Source organism: Carassius auratus, unplaced genomic scaffold (genome assembly GCF_003368295.1).
Source record: "Carassius auratus strain Wakin unplaced genomic scaffold, ASM336829v1 scaf_tig00038905, whole genome shotgun sequence".
Taxonomy (NCBI): Eukaryota; Metazoa; Chordata; class Actinopteri; order Cypriniformes; family Cyprinidae; genus Carassius; species Carassius auratus.
In genome coordinates this window covers 19388-32500 of record NW_020526475.1, presented here as the reverse complement: position 1 = coordinate 32500, position 13113 = coordinate 19388, and the positions used below count along the sequence as shown (strand labels likewise).

The 13113-nt window shown below is 39.6% G+C and overlaps 1 pseudogene; it reads left to right on the top strand.

Annotated features, from left to right (window-relative positions):
* The window catches only part of LOC113083577 (plexin-B2-like), a 43369-nt pseudogene that overhangs the window by 12100 nt on the left and 18156 nt on the right, over positions 1–13113 (top strand).

The window sequence follows — 13113 nt, the reverse complement described above, 5'->3', positions numbered from 1 at the left end:
TATATTTAATTTGATTACATTAATGTTTAAGTTAAGATTTACAAGAAATGTTAACTGCTACTAACTTTTAACTGCTGTAAAGCACTTTATTTTGTTTAAAGTTTTGACAAACAACATTTTATTAAACTTTTATTCATACAACAGAACTTTGAAATAATTAAATTACACAATACACTACTTTGCGCATGCTGCGATTAATCGTGATTAATCGCAGAAAATCATGCGATTAATCGCGATTAAAATATTTAATCGTTGCCCAGCACTAATATATATATATATATATATATATATATATATATATATATATATATATATATATATGTGTGTAAGTTATATTATATACTATTGTTTCATATTTTCATTCTTTTATTATAATTTTTTATAAATAAATAAAATTAAGAATTTATATATTTTATTTTTATCTTTTTATTTGTATCTTTTTCAAACTGGGAAATGATTGTTATTATTGGTATTTCAACATAATTTTATTATAATTGTTATTTTTGTGCTTTTGCTTTTATTCAGACTGTGAAATTATTGTTGTTATTATTTTTATTTTCATTACTTTTCATAAATTTTTTGTTATGTTTTGCAATGACCAAAGTACATTATTTGTTATTACTATTACATTTATTTATTTATTTATTTATTCATTCATTCATTCATTCATTCATTCATTCATATGGGGGGTTGTTGTTTTTTTTAGAAAAAAATTCACATTATCTTAGTATTACTCCCATCAATAAATCTTTCCAAAAGGCAAAAAATGAGAAACTCCTCTCAGTTCTCTGTAAAATGGAGGCGTAGAAGAAGAATCAAGCTTCACGGTTCCACTGGCTTAATAGATGCAAAGCTACATCATTAGAGACAATAAGTTGTGTAATAGATTCACTGTGGCATCACAGTAGTTCCAAGTGTGTGACTGGAAAATGAGGGGAAAAGAAATGAGAAATCGGAGAGAGAGAAAGGCACAGAGGAAAGGATGGACGGATAATCGAATTGGATTGGCGGAGAATTTCTCTCCACCGTTCCATATTTAATCTTGTTTGGCCTGGGCCAGCTGTGTCTGCCGTCCACACACACTGCCCGTATTCCCAGCGGAGATCCTGCTCAGCCAGAAGGTGCAAAGAGGACCAGTAAGAGCTGGATCCAATCCCAACATGCAGACGGATACGTGTGTGTGCAGGAACACATCTGGCGGCGGTGTTGAGTGGAACAATAAACGCTCAGATGAGCCCAAACGTGGATGGGCATGGTGCTCTAGTCCTCCGGCCAGTTTGTTAATGGCTCTCACCGCCGGCCCGGTCACCATGGCCAACCGCTTGCGTGCTCCATCAAATGAAAATAAATGAAGAGGCGGCCGGGATAATCACTCTTATGGAAATTCAATGGAGTCTGTGACAGGAACTTTCAGAGGTGTTGCGCTCCCAGGAGCCGCGCGCTCCCCGCTGACCACATCCAGCTCTGTGATTTCATTTATTTAATGTGCTCTTCATTTTCTCTTGAAAACCACTGTGAGTCATTCTCTCTTTCTTTTTGTGAAAAAGCCATGAAATCATGTCTTTGTGGCTTTGAGGCTGATATCTTAATGCTTGTATACTAACAATGCACAGTCTTTCTCTGGGAGAATTAATCAAAAATGAATTACTCATTGTTTTATACTATCCAGTGCTGAAATGAAAACATCCAAGGAAGGTACCATTATTTCGGTTTATTATTTTGTTTTCATTCCTTATTTATTTTTTTACATTTCTGGGATACTTTTAATGGTGATATGTCAGACTTGACATTGCAATAAGCTCTTTGCTGATTGGCTTCTGCGACAACGCATTCTGCGAATTTTCAGCTCAAGTTAAAAAAAAAAGAATGCGCTAAAGTCACGATTGAGCCGTATATCGCGTTATTTTCATTATCTGTTAGTTGTAATATTATTATTTTTTGCTTTTGCCATTTTACCAAATTTCCATTATTCATCTTATTTTTTCTTTATTATTATTATTTTGATGGGATTTTGGCTGCATTCGTTCATTTATTAGTTGAGGGCATTTACTTGGAATGTAGACTGGAAATGTGCTATTATTTAATTTACTCTATTTTATTTTTATCATTATTGTTATTATTATTATTATTGGGTGTATATTACTAGGAATCAGACTGTGAAATTATTATTAGTTTATCATCAGTTTTTTTATTTAATTGTATTGTCATCATTATTATTATTATTTGCGTTTTTTATTTTTGATTGCTTTCAGATGAACTTAAAAGTTGGCAACCCTGATATCATTTGAAGTTATTACAATAACATTAACCATTCAGTGTTTGAGTCTGTTTTTTGTGCACTTGAAGGCTTGAACTTGACTGCTTCCTATAATCTTCAGGGCCCCAGGTGAAAGTCTCATGTGGACTTCCCTTAAAGTGGCACAATCTGAAAGCCTGCGAGATCTAACAAGGCCATTTTTCCTCCAAACGCCTGTTTCGTAACACCGCTCCGAGCCGAAGGTGTTTTGTTCCTTCGCCTGACTGGGGAGAAAACGGGATTATCTCTCTCAGGCAATAATAAACCTACGTTAATGAGTCGTCTTTTCTCTCTCTCTGTCTCTCTCCTGGAGGTAAACCCCTCTGTTCTTCAACACGGTTATAATTTAACACTCCTGGCTCTCCGCTCTGATTCTTCCAGATGTTTTTGCTTCACTAGTGCATTTCTAGTTTGGTTATAATTTATCAGACAGGTTTTGAGACCGCGTTTGCCCTTGGCTAATCCAGCATCTATCCTCAGGTAAATTAGAAGGAGTGTGTTATCCGTCAGCCCTCGATGTATCTGATGTGGCGGGGGTCATGATAGAGCAGGCCTCAGCGGCTGTTGAGTCCTGCTGCGCCGGTGTTGCATGATGTCGAGCCGCGGCACTTTGATCCTGCGCAAATTTCAGGATTAGCAGCCGGATTAGCGGCGCGTGTGATGGATGAAAGAGCCTGGCGCATAGGGACAGGAGACCGGATCCGCACGCGATGACCTATAACCGCACATCTGAGGGAATTTGTATGGCAACAGACGGTTTTTGGGGTTGGATGTGAGTGATTTGCATGCATAAGCGAGTGAATCTTTGAAGCTCCATGCCGTACAATGAGAGAGAACAGGGTGGAATTTGGTCGGCCTACTCAGATTTTAAAGACTCTCGAAGAAGTTTGTGTCAGGGAAAAGTTTCCCTTTGCATGTTTTAATAAAAAGGTTTTTGTCTTTCATCGTGCTTAAACAAGGGAGTGCCAGGCTCGTTGAGAAGCCTTTTATTTTACCGCTGGCTTTGCCCCAGATACCTCCTGTTCGTTTGGAGTGTACTTCAGTGTGTGTGTGTGTGTGTGTGTGTGTGTGTGTGTGTGTGTGTGTGTGTGTGTGTTTGTGTGTGTGTGTGTGGTGTGTGGGGTGGGGGAGGGGGTTATAAATGTTGTGCCATGTGATAATGTCCAATCATGTAGTTATGTTTATGTAATAAATAAAACAAGAGTATAATGTATGCACTTGACCTTACATTTTAGGTCATTAAGTATGTAAGATAATGCATGTAAACTCAGTAAGTTGTCATCAGTGAACAAATTTAAAGGGGCAGTTCACCCAAAAAAGAAAATTGTCAACATTTACTCACTCTCGTCTTGTTCCAAACTTGTATGAGTCTCTTTCCTCTGTTGAACACAGAATTAGATATTTCAGTAATGTGGGTAACCACATTTCTCTTTAAAGCAGTCTTTCTTTCCTGCACTGTGATCATTTCAGGTGTATTTTGTAAATTTCCATTGTAGTGAACCTAAGTGTATCCAGGGTGCTCTCAGTGGTTGCTAGGGTGACCTGGGTCATTATTAAGGAAATTAAAGAAATTATTTTGAGTGGTTTCTACAGTGTTCTAGGACATTTTTGGCTTGCTCTGGGCCGTTAGTAGACTGCTGTAGGTGATTTCTGGGGTGTTCTACAGTAAGTGGTTGCCAGGGCGTTGCTAGGCTGTTCTATATAGTATCAAGGCTGTTTTAGAGAGTTTCCAGGCTGTTTTGGACAGTTGCTAGGGTGATCTTTGTCATTACAAAGGTTCTAAGGGATTTCTAGGCTGTTCTAAATTACCATGGTGTTATGAGTGGTTACTAGGGTTTTTAGGAAATTCTTAGGTTGCTTTGGGCCAATAGTAGACTGTTCTAGGTGATTGCGGGGGTGTTCTACAGTAAGTGGTTGCTAGGGTGTTGTTAGGCTTTTCTATATGGTATCTTGGGTGTTCTAGGGGGATTCCGGACTGTTCCTAGGCTGTTTCAGGGAGTTTCCAAGCTGTTCTAAATGGTTGCCAGGGTGTTCTCGGTGGTTGCTAGGGTGGGCGTTCAAAGCTATTTCCAGGCTGTTATGGATGGTTGCTAGGGTGATCCGAGTCATGAAAGGGTGGTCTAAGGGATTTCTAGGGTTTTCTGAGTGGTTGCTACAGTGTTCCAAGGTGTTTACAACTTTCCATGTTGTACAGAGTGGTTACTAGGGAGTTTCTTGGGGCTTTCTAGAGAGCTTTGATGTTCTGGTGTTGTTGTTTTTTATTTTTATGATGACATGGAAGTTGCTAGTGATGTTTTAATGCTTTTCTGTAGTGTTTTTGGTGGTTGCTTGGGTGTTATTGGAAGTTGTTTTGCTAGGGTGCTTTAGGAGGTTACCAAGGCATTGGTGTGTGTTGGGGTATTAAAGGGAGTTTCTGGATGTCTTGGGTGGTTTCTAGGCTGTTTTAAAGGGTTTTCAGGGTGTTCTTTGAAGTTGCTATGATGTTCTATGTGGTATCCAGGGTGTTGCTAGGGTATTCAAGGGTGGTTTCAATCTGGGGGGTTGCTAGAGTGTTCTAAGGGGTATCTAGGGGGTTTCTAGTGTGCTCTGTGTAGTTGCTAGTGTTTTAAAGGGTGTTTATGGCTCTATGGTCTTTTTTTATTAATTTTTTTTATTTTCTGGGTAATTTCCAGGATGTTCTAAGTGGTTTCTGTGGTTGCAAATTTTAAGTCTGATTGCTTAGATAAGTAACAGCGTACCTATTTTCAATAAACATCATTATGTTAGAGGTCCATGTCTGTTGGACACACCCAAAGTTTGAGCAATAGTAAAAGTGTTTGATCGGTCAAGTGCTACTAATCAACCTCACCTTTATACTCAACCAAGAAACTCAACAACCCGACAAATTAGCACTTGAATCCGGCGCTTTGTCGTCTGCCTTAATTGAGACAGACGGCTAAGTTTTCTCCAAGGCTGCTCTCCACACTGACGGCAATAACAGAATTAATGGACGCAGGCCAGTGTGTCTTGACCTTCTGTCCTGCATTACGAACACACACGTCAGGGTAATTGGATCCCTGAAGATATATGTGTGATTCTTAAGCGAAGTCTCTGACGCTGATCTATATGTCCACGTCCCATTTCCTTTGTGTCCATGAGCTCAGTATTGAGTTAGAGCTGCTGAACTGTCCTTTCAGGTCTAGCCCTATCAGTAAATGCTGTCATTCATCTTCCTAGATTAGAGGTTAAATATTATATGATTCCTTTCAAGCACCTGCAGGCAGATGCATGGAGATGGTCTTAGCTTCAATAGTGCTCCGAAACCCAATCCCGAAGTAAATCTCTGAGCAAAATTTGATTGTTCACAGATTGGTGCTTCTCAGGAAGCTTATTTGAATTTGCAGCATCAACTTTGCATGAGATGTTTCTCCAAAAGTAATAGACGCAAATAAGACATTGAAGGATCAACTTCACCCTAGATGTTTCTCCTCAGATTCCTGAAACAGGCACAAATATAGAAGGAGATAGGGAAGATGTGGATGGATTACTTGATCTCAGATGATCTGGCTTTGGGAGACTTCAAGTCTGAGTACAGAGAAATTGTTGAGATCTATTTTAAATGTTTAGAGGATGCTCTTAAGATTACTATTATATTTTTGTGAATAGTGTGATGAATAGAATATTTATTCTAAGCAAATTCTCCTTCTGAACTCCATTTAGGGCCAGATTTACTAAACAATTAACGTTAGACCACAATTCCATAAAAGTGCAGATGGGAGGGGACGATTCTACAGGTGATTTACCAACAAGTAAACTAAAGTCTCAATCTGTTTTTGATTTAATCTGCTCTCAATTACACTCATAAGCAAAAGACTCAGTGTGGTCTTCATTTGAGCTCATTGCTGTTTAGGAGAAACAACTGAGATGTTACAGAAACCTCATTTGTGATTTATGTTTGTGATTAACTTTGGCACACAAGCAAAAGTCAAAATCTTCTCTCAATTTAATGTCTTTGTTGTTTAAGGAAAACACTTGAGATGTTACGAGATATGTTGCGTTGTTTCTTCTCTACAGTGTCAGTCACAACTCCAAACGCATTAAGAATTCTCTTTACTGAGAAACAACTGAGACAACGCAGAGATCCCATTGGATGGTTAGTCACACTTTGCACCAATCTACACCTGATTTCCACCCAAACTGCTGCAGTACAGTACAAGAGCAAAAACGTCCTCAGGACAAAGTAAAAGAATAACAAACCACTTCCCGAAAAGAGGACGAGCGACGTAAACCAATTTAAGCCACCATTCTAAATTAAAAAGAATTGTTTAAGGGTATGAACTAAAAAGGGCAGCTACATTTACGTGAAGAAATGGAATTTGTAATAAATGAGCTTCGTGATCAGCAGGGAGAAGGTGAAAAAAAGATGAAAATTGCCAATAGAAGGGCAGGGGTTTTTATGTAAATGAATGCGAGAGCTGAAATTAACTCAACCCTCAGGGTGAGTGCGTTATCACTTCCCTGCGTCGATGGAACTCCAGGGAATGGCAGGTTAACATCATAAAACAGCCAGCCAGGTTTGAGCCTCGTCAGGCTATTTAATTTGAAGAATGTTTCTCCGAAGGGATGAATGGGCTGAGAGATTGAGTGTTGTGGTTGAATCCACCTGTAGTGACCTTCACAAACTGTTGTAGTGCTCATGTGTATGCGTGTTCACTTTGTGGACACTTTTTCACCTTTCTTTTTTACAGCAGTCGATGCCATCCTGCTTGCTATGATGTTCTGTGCGGTTGCTATTATGTACTGAGTCATTGTTCTAAAGAGTTTCAATTGGGGCCAGGGGTTGTTAGGATGTTGCTCTAGAATTGCTATGTTTTAGTGGGTGTTTATGTTATGGTGTGGACATTAATATGATGTTCTAGTGATTTTGTTTATGTTTTGGAGGTTGTTATGGTGCTTCTAAAATGTTATAATTGATTTCTGTGGTGTTTTGGGTTGTACTAAGAAGTTTCCAGGGTGTTCTGTGGAGTTTCAATGAGTTTTTAGGGTTTTGCTAGGGTGTTCTAGGAGGTTGCCAAAGCATTCTGAGGGTTGGTAGGGTATTGCTGGAATGTTTTATTGGATTGCTGTGATGTTTTGAGTGGTCTCTATGATGTTCAAGGGGTTTTCTATGATGTTCACAGTGGTTGTTCTAAGAAGTCTCTGCAGTGTTTCAGTGGGTTGCTAGGTTGTGTTTGTTTTCTTGGTGGTTTCTAGGGTGTTGCTAGCGTGGTTGCTAATGTTTTTACAGTTTTAAAGCATATGAGCAACATTAATAGTAATGTAATTAGCATAAACCTCAATTTTATACTTTCTTAACCATGCATTTCAATGCCCCAAGAAATTGTCACCACAACATCCGAAATTTGCATCTTGTAATTTGTCCTAATTCAAACTATTTTGTATTTTTCCAGCAATGGCCACCTGGTTACCAGCTGTCCTACTGGTGCTACAAGTAACCACTGCATCTTCTGAAGAGCCCATACTGGAGTTTTCCACCGATACACCCATCAATAATGTGGCGCAGGACCCGCAGACTGGCCGTATTTACCTGGGTGCTGTCAATGCCATTTATCAGTTGAACTCTTCATTGTATCTTGAGGCCAGAGCTGAAACGGGGCCCAAGAAAGATGCGAGGGGTTGCACCCCTCCTGTGTCTACTTGTCAGGACCTGAAAGACACCAACAACACCAATAAACTCTTGCTGGTTCATTCGGATAACGGGTCGCTGATAGTCTGTGGGAGCTTATACAGAGGAATCTGCTCTCTGCTCAACCTCACTAACGTCAAAGAGCAGATATACTACAGCGACAGCAAAGGGGAGCGGACCTATGCCGCCAGCACAGAAGAGCACGTTTCAGTGGTAGGAGTCATGGCCGTGCTTGAAATTGACAATAAACCATTCAGCGTCTTTTTAGTTGGGAAGGGCTACGGAAGCATGGATAGCTCCAAACTCATCAGCACCAGAATCGTGCAGAACTACCGTGAATGGGTGGTGTTTGAGAGCATCATCGAGGCGTCTACGGTCCAGGCGGTTCCCTTCGTGCCCAAGTATCTTCACGACTTCCGCTTCGCCTTCAAAAATGACAACTTTGTCTACTTTCTCTTTTCACGCACTCTCGGCAGAACAGACAACAAGAACTTTACTTTCGTTTCGCGCCTCTGCGAGAACGACAATCACTATTATTCGTACACGGAGCTTCAGCTTAGTTGTGGTGTGAAGAATCGTTACAATAAAGTCCTGGCCGCATATTTGACAGACCCGGGGAAAGAGCTGGCCCAGGCCATGTCTGATTCCGGAGATTATGGGAATGTCCGGGAATGGGATAAAGTCTTGTTTGTGGTGGCTAGCTCGGAGGAAGGGGCCACCGAATCAGCTCTGTGTATGTATCCCCTTAAAAACATCAACCAAAAACTCTTGGCCATCGTTACCGCATGCTACACGAACAATGGCAAGATTGACGACAGATTAGTTGTGGAGAGTCCCTATACGTCGAGTAAAGATGAGCCATGTGTCAAACATGATGTGAGTAGCAGCTTTTCATAATATTGATCAAAGTGGAAAATTTATTTCTTGCCATCTTAACAACTGACAGTGTTTAGCGTAGCTAAAATTTTTTCATTTTATTTGATATTTTTGATATTTTAATTGATTTCTACATTGTTACCCGTTATTTACAAGGAAGTTGTCCCAGTGGTGTACTAAATCCTGCCAGATTATGCATCACCTCGTTAAAATTTCCTAATCCCAACCCCACCCCTAATTCGAAAACCCCTCCCCCACACCAACTGCTTAACCTACTGTACCAATACTAGGGGATACATAATCTGGCAGGCTGCAGAATTCTGCACGACATCGTCTACTAGGCTATTGCATGTGAGGATCATTTATAGCCTTTTCTCACAGCAGCTGAAATAAAGGTATCATTTTGATGGTGGATGGTAATCCAGAAAGGATTATTTGCTTATGAAATACATGTGAATGATATTAAATTATATTCCAGTTTTAAATGTGCTTCTGATACCAGATTACGGTTTTGATTTTAAAGACAATCAGTTCGAAGGGAGCATAATTAGCTTTTTGGGTTAAAAGAATTTATTAATGTGAAATTTGAATGGTATGACAATTAGAGATTAGATTGTACAGAAATTGAAATCTACACACTATACTCATAGTCGGACCTGTGCCAGAGTACAACCCACACAAAGAAGATAATTCCACACACAGCTGCAAATGCAGATTTTAAAACAGAGATGGTGACAAAGAGGCAAAACTTACGGACTGCAGCTTTAAATATATATATATTTTTATATTAATTTAAGAGATGATTTCATCTATTGATCAAACACTTTGAACCCTTTGAAACTTAGTTATATTTATAAAAAATGAATAAATGTATATATTTTTTAAAACTTGAATGTAAACCAGCTCCACAATTTTGAGTGATTTCACTACTGCTAAAAATGTGTTTTGGAAAAACTACAGCAAAAAGGAATAATTTTATGTTCTTTACATACAGCATCCAAAGGGTAAAGATTTACAAAATGTGCTCTTTTATAACCCCTTTAACTTCTGTGATGCTGTGAAAGAAAAAACTAGGAATAATTTTTTAGAGCTGGAGCAAGTTATTATATTTTGATGAAAGATTAACAAGACAAGGCCAGTAGCGTATAAATAGCACATTTTGATATCATGTTTATTTTAGTGTCTGTTTCCCTAAACTCTTTGTTGTCTTGCAGAAAGACATATTGAACCAGAACAAGTGCGGAGCAGATTTTCTCCCGTCTCCATTGGCCAGTCGACAGGAGTTTGCCTTGAAGGCCAATCCGGTCTTCATCAGGCAGAACCTGCTGACCGCAGTGGCTGTGGCTGTCGAGAATGATCATACCATTGCTTTCTGGGACACAATGCCGGAGAGGTGATCAAGGTGAGATAAGGGTGCACAAAACCTTATTCTGAGGTGCTATAACCTATAGCTTTGAGGTGTTTTCACAACTCTCTGGAAATAAAAGTAGGAATGTATTTAAAGTTATGTAAGAAAAACACCTCTGAATGTGAAATATAAAGAACTGGTTTATAAGGGATATCATTCGACCAACAATGAAAACCATGTGCACACCCTGAAGCCATTGCAAATCTCTCTGGAGCTTAAAGAATATTTTTTGTTTAGTTCTATTTATAACAGTAACTGGGTTTCCATCCAAAGATGAGAATTTAACTTATGCCACAGAATTTAAATATTGCGTAAAACATTTGCGAAAAAAGGTTTAGGTTAAGGTTTCCATCTAATGAGTCAAAGAGAACAAAATCATCAATTCCTGATAAACTGTCACTAAATATCACTAAGAAATTGAGATGGCACTGTATATAATAATTTTCATACATAAAACATTAAATGTGGACATTGCTTTCGGAGGTGAATTTTTTATAAGACAATGAATACTTTTAATTTAAGAATGAGCATAACAACATTTCAGATGTCGAGCAACAAGATTTGTCCACTGGTTAGTCAGGCATGTCGTCCCATAGCGTAAATACACTGAACAAAATGATAAACACAACACTTTTGTTTTGGCCCCGTTTTTCATGAGCTGAACTCAAAGATCTAAGACTTTTTCTATGTACACAAAAGGCCTGTTTTTCTTAAATATTGTCTAAATCTGTCTAAATCTGTGTTAGTGAGCACTTCTACTTTACAGAGATAATCCATCCACCTCACAGGTGGGTATCAAGATGCTGATTAGACAGCATGATTATTGCACAGGTGTGTCTTAGGCTGGACACAGTAAAAGGCCACACTAAAATGTGCAGTTTTATGACACAGCACAATGCCACAGATATCGCAAGTTTTGAGGGAGTGTGCAATAGGCATGCTGACTGCAGGAATGTCCACCACAGCTGTTGCCCGTGATTTGAATGTTTATTTCATAAGCCATCTCTAAAGGCGGTTCAGAGAATTTGGCAGTACATCTAACCGCCCTCACAACCGCAGGCCACTTGTAACCACACCAGCCCAGGACCTCCACATCCAGCATCTTCACCTCCAAGATCATCTGAGACCAGCTGCCCGGACAGCTGCTGCAACAATCGGTTTGCATAACCAAAGAATTTCTGCACAAACTGGATGGCAGATAGAGTATATGGCGGTTTGCTGATGTCAACATTGTGGATCGAGTGGCCCATGGTGGTGGTGGGGTAATGGTATGGGCAGGTGTATGTTACGGTAAATGGTGGTTACAATTACTGACTTGTCCCCCCCTACCCCACCCCCCCGGCCACACCAATACAGTAAAACTGTACAGTAAAACATTTTTGCGTGGCCTTTTGTTTTGTCCAGCATAAGACACACCTGTGCAATAATCATGCTGTCTAATCAGCATCTTGATACACACCTGTGAGGTGGATGGAAAGTCTTAGATCTTTGAGTTCAGCTCATGAAAAATGGGGGCAAAAGTGTTGCATTATAATTTTGTTCAGTATACCTTTGTGAGGTATTTATTCAGCATCTCCCATTATTCGCATTAAAGGGGGGGTGAAATGCTCGTCTTCACTCAATATCCTGTTAATCTTGAGTACATATAGAGTAGTACTGCATCCTTCATAACTCCAAAAAGTCTTTAGTTTTAATTATATTTATAAGAGAAAGATAGTCTGTACCGATTTTTCCCGGAAAAACACGACCGGCTGGAGGCGTGACGTGTGGGCGGGGCTAAAGAATCACGAGCGCCAGTAGGCTTTTGAGTCGAGAGCATGTGGAAGCTGTGACATTACCATGAAACCATCCAAAACAAACCATGGCTAACAGTCAGATTCAGCCATTTATTTATGATCTAGAATCAGATCCCGAGGCTGAAACTGAACGAGAGCAGCAGCAGCAACGACTCGCTCCGAGCGGGGCTTGAACCCGGGTCTCCGGCATGGGACGCGGACGCACTAACAAGGAGGCAGAGATATTTGAAGCAGTTTTACTCACCGCCTGCGGTTCCAACACACGATCGCGACCCTTTTTCGTTGGGATTGCATCATCCTTAAGAATAAACGATACGCAAATCCGTCGTCAATCTGGGCCTTGTTTGTAAAACAAGCATCTTCGAAATGCAGGGAACAAACAGAAACACTTGCACAACTCCGTTGATGCTCTGTAAAAATAAACTCCATCCACTGGTCCCTTAATGCTGTTTTTTTTTTTGGTAATCTGTGCAGGGTTGTCTTGCCCTGGCAACCAAAAACACACTTCTTTTGTGACTTTTCGCGACGCTCTCGCTCTGATCAGTGAAGTCTGTTGTGCTCTCAGTGCTCTGCTATACGGGAGCACGTGCTCTTCCGGCAGAAGTGCCTCAGGACCCATATAAGGAAATTCCGCTCCATCTAACGTCACACAGAGCCATACTCGAAAAAAACTTTCCGAAACTTGTGACAAACTGGAAGAGGTATTTTGGGAACAAAAATACTCCTTCAAACGTACAACTTAATTTTTGAAACTTTGTCCATGTTTAGCATGGGAATCCAACTCTTTAACAGTGTAAAAAACTCAGTATGCATCAAATAGCATTTCACCCCCCCCCCTTAACCTTTTTTCACAAATTTTCAATTTCCATCACTTTTTTCTGATGTGATACTTCAAAATGCACATAATACAGGATGATACAATCATAGCTAATGAAATAGAATTTAACTTTTTAGATTAAAAAAAAATTAAACATCATAAAAGATGACCAAATGACTTATGCACTGTATTCTTCAGTCATGTAATTGTTTATGGGGAATTTTTATGAGGAAAAGCTCAACATTTAAGTATTTT